The sequence below is a fragment of the Callospermophilus lateralis genome, chromosome 13 (assembly GCF_048772815.1).
Source record: "Callospermophilus lateralis isolate mCalLat2 chromosome 13, mCalLat2.hap1, whole genome shotgun sequence".
Classification (NCBI taxonomy): Eukaryota; Metazoa; Chordata; class Mammalia; order Rodentia; family Sciuridae; genus Callospermophilus; species Callospermophilus lateralis.
In genome coordinates, this window is record NC_135317.1 from 10517896 (window position 1) to 10525131 (window position 7236).

A 7236-nucleotide genomic window follows, 5' to 3' on the forward strand; every position below is an offset into this window, starting at 1 on the left:
GATGATGGTTGATATATTCTATATATGTCAGTTAAGTCTAGGTTATTGATTGTGATATTGAGTTCTATAGTTTCTTTATTCAACTTTTTTTTGGAGGATCTGTCCAATGGTGAGAGAGGTGTGTTGAAGTCGCCCATAATTATTGTGTTGTGGTCTATTTGATTCTTGAACTTGAGGAGAGTTTGTTTTATGAACATCACAGCACCCTTATTTGGTGCATAAATATTGATAATTGTTATGTCTTGTTGGTGAATGGTTCCTTTTAACAGTATATAATGTCCTTCCTTATCCCTTTTGATTAACTTAGTCTTGAAGTCGATTTTATTCAATATGAGGATGGCCACCCCTGCTTGCTTACAAGGACCATGTGCGTGGTATATTTTTCCCAACCTTTCACCTTCAGCCTGTGTATGTCTTTTCCAATCAGATGTGTCTCCTGGAGGCAGCATATTGTTGGATTTGTTTTTTTAATCCATGCTACCAGCCTATGTGGCTTTATTGGAGAGTTTAAGCCATTAATGTTTAGAGTTACTATTTTTTTTTAATTTTTTTTTTAATATTTACTTTTTAGTTTTTCGGCGGACACGGCATCTTTGTTTGTATGTGTTGCTGAGGATCGAACCCAGGCCGCACGCACGCCAGGCGAGCACGCTACCTCTTGAGCCACATCCCCAAACCTAGAGTTACTATTGATATATGGTTTGTACTTCCAGCTATGTTTGATTATTTATCTTTTTTTTTAAATTTAGTTAGTTTCTCCATGATTAGCTTTCCCCCCGCCCTCTGTCTTTACTGAGGTACTTCCCACTGTTGGTTTTGGTTATTTTTTTCATTTCTTCCTCGTGTAGTGTTTTGCTCAAGATGCTTTGCAGTGCTGGTTTTCTGGCTGCAAATTCTTTTAACTTTTGTTTATCATAAAAGATTTTTATTTAATTGTCGTACCTGAAGCTTAATTTTGATGGATACAAAATTCTTGGTTGGCATCCATTGTCTTTCAGTGTTTGAAATACTTTGTTCCAGGATCTTCTCGCTTTCAGCGTCTGTGATGAAAAATCCATTGTTAACCTTATTGGTTTACCCCTGAATGTAATCTGCCTCCTTTCTCTTGTAGCTTTTAATATTTTCTCTTTTTTCTGTATATTGGATATCTTCATAACAATGTGTCTTGGTGTTGGTCTACTGTGATTTTGTATGCTCGGTGTCCTGTATGCATCGACAATTTGTATATTTGTTTCCTTTTTTATTTCTGGAAAGTTTTCTATAATTATTTCATTCAGCAGGTTGCTCATTCCCTTGGTTTGAACCTCTATACCTTCCTCTATCCGAATGACTCTTAAGTTTGTTTTTTTTTTAATGTTATCCCATATCTCTTGGATGTTTTTCTCGTGATTTTTTTACCAGCCTTTCTGAGTTGGCTAGACTCTTTTCAAGATGATATATTTTGTCTTCATTATCTGACGTTCTGGCTTCTACTTGCTCCACTCTGTTAGTGATACTCTCATTTGAGTTTTTAATTTGGTTTATAGTTTTCTGCATTTCTAGAATTAATGCTTGATTTTTTTAATAATCTCTATCTCCTGATAAAGATGCTTATTTGCTTCTTTTATCTGTTTATGTAATTCATTTTAAATGTGTTCTTTCACTGTTTGAATTTGCTATCTCATATCCTCTTTCAGATTCCATTCCATCTGTCTAAGATATTCCTTGAGTTCTTTATTTGGCCATTTTTCTGATGCCTCTAGGTCCTCCTGAATATTTAGGCTTTCCTACATTGTTTGTACTCCTTTTCTTCCTTAGTTTTCCATGCTGGTCATGTTACTTCTTGTTCTGTTTGAGTGCTGAGTTACTGTTTACTCCTATAAATTTATTTGATGCTTGGGAGGAAAGGTATTAGAAGGGAAGAGAAGAAGTCACTAAAGAGAATGAGAGTCATCAGGTAGAATTCAAGGAAGGGGGAATAAGGAAATTGAAAAGAAATGAAAAGACAAAAGAAAAAAATAGAAAAGAAAAAAGAAAAAAAGTTAAAAAATAATCAAAAAATTAAAATTAAAATTAAAAAATAATTTAAAAAATTTTTAAAAAATTTAAAAAATAAAAAAAATGAAAATGAAAAATAAAAACAAATTTAAAAATTTAATAAATGCAGTCTTAGAGTTTGATTAACTTCTCTTCCAGTAGGTGGAGCTGTGCCCACCCAGCCATGCTTCTCCTCTCCATACGCGGGAACCAATCACTGTGCAGCAGCTCCTCTTCCTGGACTGGGCGGGTCTCCAATCCTGATTGCCTAGGGCCTTCTCTTGTGTCTAATCACTTCCCCACTTTTCCTCAAGCCAGGCCCCGCTCACCAGTGACGCTCACCACAATACTGGCTACACACCAGGTCTGCTGCTCCCAGGAACCCTATTATCTTGAATGACTGGGCACACTCTCCCCATTTGCCATTCACTCAGACCCTAAGTTTGTGGAGCTTGGGGCTGAGAACCCTCAGCAAATTTTGTTTACCCTCTGGTAGCCATGCCCCCGGTAGCTGGTGCAAGAGATCTCAGTTGTCAGCACTGGTGGGAGCAGTAGCAGGGGGTTCCACTCCGCGGGTCCCACGCCACTCCTGATTCCCTCAGTCTGACTATCACGCTCACGGGAGAGCTGGGAGGGACCCTTATGGGAGAGCTGGGAGGGGCCCTTAAGGTTTCCCCACTGTGTGGAGAGGAAGGGCTAGGGGGTTACACACCTGTCTCTGCTGGTTTCAATGAATTTATCTCCTCCACCGCATTCTGGTGACTTCAGTTCTCTGCCATGGTGGTATCCCATGCAAATAGCGACAGTTCCTTCCCTTTGCCGGGTGACCAATGCAACGGGTGGGTTCTGACTGTTTCTCCCAAGCTCCATCTCAATCCTGTGGCCACTGCCTATGAAGGCTCGGTTGGTATTAACCTCCACAGGTTCAGAAGGGCTGACCAGTTGTTTCAGCGGGATCATTTAGTGCTGAGTCAAAGCGGCTTGCCTGCGAGACACAGGCAAAAGGGAGCTTGAATTCAGCCGATCCGGGCTTGGTGTGTATTCTGAGAGGCCCAGACTGTTTTCGCCCCAGATCCACGTCAGCTCAGCATTGCCTAGTGATCCTGAGCAAACAGCATTTAGACGGTTTACAACTCCCTATGCCCACGAAGCTGAAGAGGTCAGAGACATGATCTCTCCATGCCAGCCACCATGTTGGATCTCCTCAAGCCAATTCTTGGTCGTGATTTTAAATACAAGGGTAGAAAACAACAAAGTACTAAGATGGACTCTTAAGTAATGAAAGAATATTTATAATTTGTCCCTTGAATGTAGAATTTGTGTTTATTTCATGATTATACTAGCAAACATGATAGTTAAAATGCTGTATTTATATGCATTTGTGAAATAAGATGAAATGAAATAAAATTCCATTTTATAATTTTCCTATCTTATTGAAATGATGCATCTAATAGTTTGGACACTGGGAAGTTTTATGTTTAATTCTAGTTGTTAGGTATAAGTACCTCAGAATTATTTTTAAAATTCTGTCTTAAAATAAATATGATTTAGCTCTTGAGACCCATTGTCATGGAGATTTCCAATAGTAGTTAATTTTTCAATTTTTAAATTAAAATTGACAATGCCTTGAAGAAAAGATTTCTTAGAAAACATGGGATTAGATGGTAACTTTTACACAGTTATGAACACAGTCTGGAAAGTATTTTAAAACATAAATGGAAAAGCTAAACATTCTAAATTTAACACAAATACCCTAATTTTTTATTCAGAAGAGAAAATCAGATTTCTAAAAAAATAAAAATAAAAACCTATACAGATTATACAAGGAGGGGGGCTGCATAAAGTATGTCAACAATAGATGTATAGTTTATATTTTCATCCTTTGATTATCATTCCAGAGGGCTGGTGAAAAAGTTTGATCAAACGTCTTCTTTAAGTCAATTGTATAGAGTTTTTAGCTTATTGTATAATTAATGTGAATGTGAAAATGTGTATATCTTAAGAAACTCACTTTGAAAGAAAAACAAATCCCCTCAAGTTCCCATTCTGACTCCCTGAAATAGACCCCTTGTGTCTGTCATGTACCTTACAAACTTATTTTTATTTCCTTGTTTCCGTCACCCCCAAGCCTCAGGTCTCCTTGCAATGCCTCTATCTGCAGACGTTAACAGGGAAACAAAAATCTAAAGCAAAAATATGATTTGAATTGCAAATTTCCAGAGGAAGTATCACCGGCTTCATATCAAATGGTAGGTTTGGAGTTATGATATAATAACCTCATAAATGGCATTTATTATTTACTATCATCATTATTATTCAAAATTGTTTTGGAAAGTTGTGTTAATACAAAAGGAAAAACAATCAATGAAAATAAGGAATGTTTCCTTTTCCAGTAAATGAGTTACTTTCAGTATTGGAAAACCACAGTCAATTTACATTATTTGCAGATGCTATAATACCTAGGAAGCCCAAGAAACAATATTAAAACACTTTTTTAAAATAAGAGAATTGGGTAAAATGGAAAAATGTAAGATAATTATACAACTATCAATGGACTTCCTCTGTACTAGCTGCAACTTTGTTGAATAACCAGAGGACTGTAAATGTCACAGCGACTTACAATAGCTAAACTTTCTTATTAACATCGCAAAAAAGCTGAGGCTTATTGTTGAAGGTAACTCCTACAAGGATCTCTCACATTCTCACATGTCTTGCTAGATATGATAAATATGCAAGAACCTGATCTTTTCCTACCCATTTTATCAGTGTTGTTTTTACAGTGAGCAACCTTGAGAGATGAGTTAATTTCTACTTCTGAGGAAAGAAACAGATTTGCTCACTTTATGTGACAAAATAATGGGATTTCAAGCCCAGGGTACTATTCCTATAATGCAGCCCACTGTTAGTCCAGGCCTACATCTGGACCTATTCACATCACCACTGCAGGAATGGAGATTTAGGGAACTGATCCAAATGTGCTGATATATTGATTGCTGCTTTTTCTTTACAGAACTGAGCTGGTGCTCCACCATGTTCTTGAACCTCCAAAACTGTGAGCTAAATAAACCTCTTTTCTTCAAAAGTAGCCTGCCTCCAGTATTTCATTATGGTGACAAAATGTTGACTAATCACTCAAATTATATAGAACAAGCATGGATATATATAATCTTCTTACCAAGGACAGAAGAGATAATGGCCAATAATAAAGTAAAACATTTGAATGATAACCAGTTAGATATAAATGTAAAACAAATTTTTATTCTATGATATTTTTGGTAAAAAACAAAATTTATGACTCAGTCTCCCACTGAAAGGCAAGCCCTGAAATGACTGAGAGGCTCCAACCCAGCACGCATCTTCAGAGCCAGCTGTGTTAACAGAGGATCAGGACTGCAGGGCTGACACCAGAGTCCCATGGGGGCACAGGGCATGTATGGACAGTGTTTTCTATAGGGCCTGGAATCCTGGTCTGTGCAGGGATGAGAGGGGTTGCTGGACAAGCAATTCAGAGGGCAGGATCTTCATCACACATAGAGAAGCTCTGAGGCCTTGGGGCATATAGAGGGTTGAGGAGGGGAGAGGGAGAACTCAGGAAGTGGAGCAAATCTGGCTGGTCTTTGAAGCCACTGCAGGCTCCAGTGCCTGGCTGTGCACCAAGGGCTTGCCTTCCCTCGGTGCACTCAACCCATGGCCTCCACAGCCAGACCTCATCCCTGCCACAGCCCTGGGATCCATAACCTGCAGGCCCACTGCTCAGGTACTTTGGGCATGAGATAACTCCATGTGCAGGTCAGAGAGAAGCAGAGGGCCATTCTAGAAGCATGGTCCTCAACAAACATTTGCTTTACTAGAAACCAATGTGCACACTTACCATGCAATGTGGGGTACCTGGCTCCTGGGCAAGAACCAGGATGTTTTCGGTTCAAGAACCAAGGAGGTCAGCCCACAGGACACTTGGACCATGGGGTCACTGCTTGCCACTGCTGTTAGCTGGGAAGCTGGGCCCTGTCTGAGCCAGGCAGCCTTGGTGGTTGTGCATAGCCTCTCCCACAGTCAACTACAATCACAGGCTGGGCTTGTGCTCTGCCACCTCCTCCAGGCAGGGATGAGGGGGTCAGGCTTTGAAGAAGTCTGAGACATACCGAAAAGTGAGGCCAGTTTCCAGTGACCTTGGTAGAAGGCCGATGGGGACATCGTGGCACTGGTGCTTGTGGTCCAACACGGGGAGTAGCCCATGTACAGGGCAAAAGCCACCAGGAAGAACTGCATAGTGGGCCACAGCAGCTGCACCAACTTCCCACAGAGCTGCATCTGGAAGAACAGCCAAGAACAGCATGCACTAGATCCCACAGGAGGAGTGTCCACAGAAGGAGGAAAGTCTGGCCTCAGTGACATTGGCAGGGCTCTCCCTGCACATCCTCTCCAGCTGCACATAGACCAAACAGTTGACCCACCTCCACTCTGGGCCACAGAAGGCCAGGGGTTAGCCCAAGTTGACAACCATTTATGTACTTGGCCAGGTCCATCAAGGACTAGCTCATGGCCACCCAGAATAGGAAGGTGCCCAGCACCTTGTAGAGGACAGCCATATCGTTACTGAAGAGGGAGTGGGAGTAGAGGCGGTTGGTGCATACCAGGAAGGCTTTCCCTGCAGAGACCAGGATGATGGTGGCTGTGATGGTGACCATGGCCATGAGCCTGTGGTTCATGGTGTCAGGGCGGTTGGGGCATCAGATGGAGTCATCTTCGCAGTAGAAGCCTCACTTGTATGAGGCGTTCACCAGGGTCAAGATGGCTCAGGATAGAGTCACTCTGCTCCATGTCACTGCCGGGCCTTTTCCATAAAACTCAGCACACATCCCAGGGCCACAGGGTCACAGAATGCTTTTAATAATAGGAAAAACAAAAACAAACCTATAATAGAGACATTTAATAAACAATTATAATGTGCATATTGTAAACTTCTTGACATAATAATACCTCAGTAAGTGAACATGTATGCCATGTTACTGGATAGAAACAGTTTGATAAAAAAAATCCTTTTCTGCTTTAACATATTTCAATGCAAATTAAATTAGAATCTCAGTTTATGGGTTCTAAATAGAAAATGAGTTATATGTTTGTGTATGGACCATTTGGCTCATCCAGGAAAAACTCATAAGTGATAAAGCAAGCAGCATGAAAATGTGAAAGTGTGCCACATAATACTATTTCATAATT

The 7236-nt window shown here is 40.4% G+C and overlaps 1 pseudogene; it reads right to left on the minus strand.

The window, feature by feature from the left end:
- Positions 1–5983: 5983 nt before the first annotated feature.
- On the minus strand, positions 5984–6803 carry LOC143379547 (phospholipid phosphatase 2 pseudogene; annotated as a pseudogene).
- Between the last annotated feature and the right edge of the window lie 433 nt (positions 6804–7236).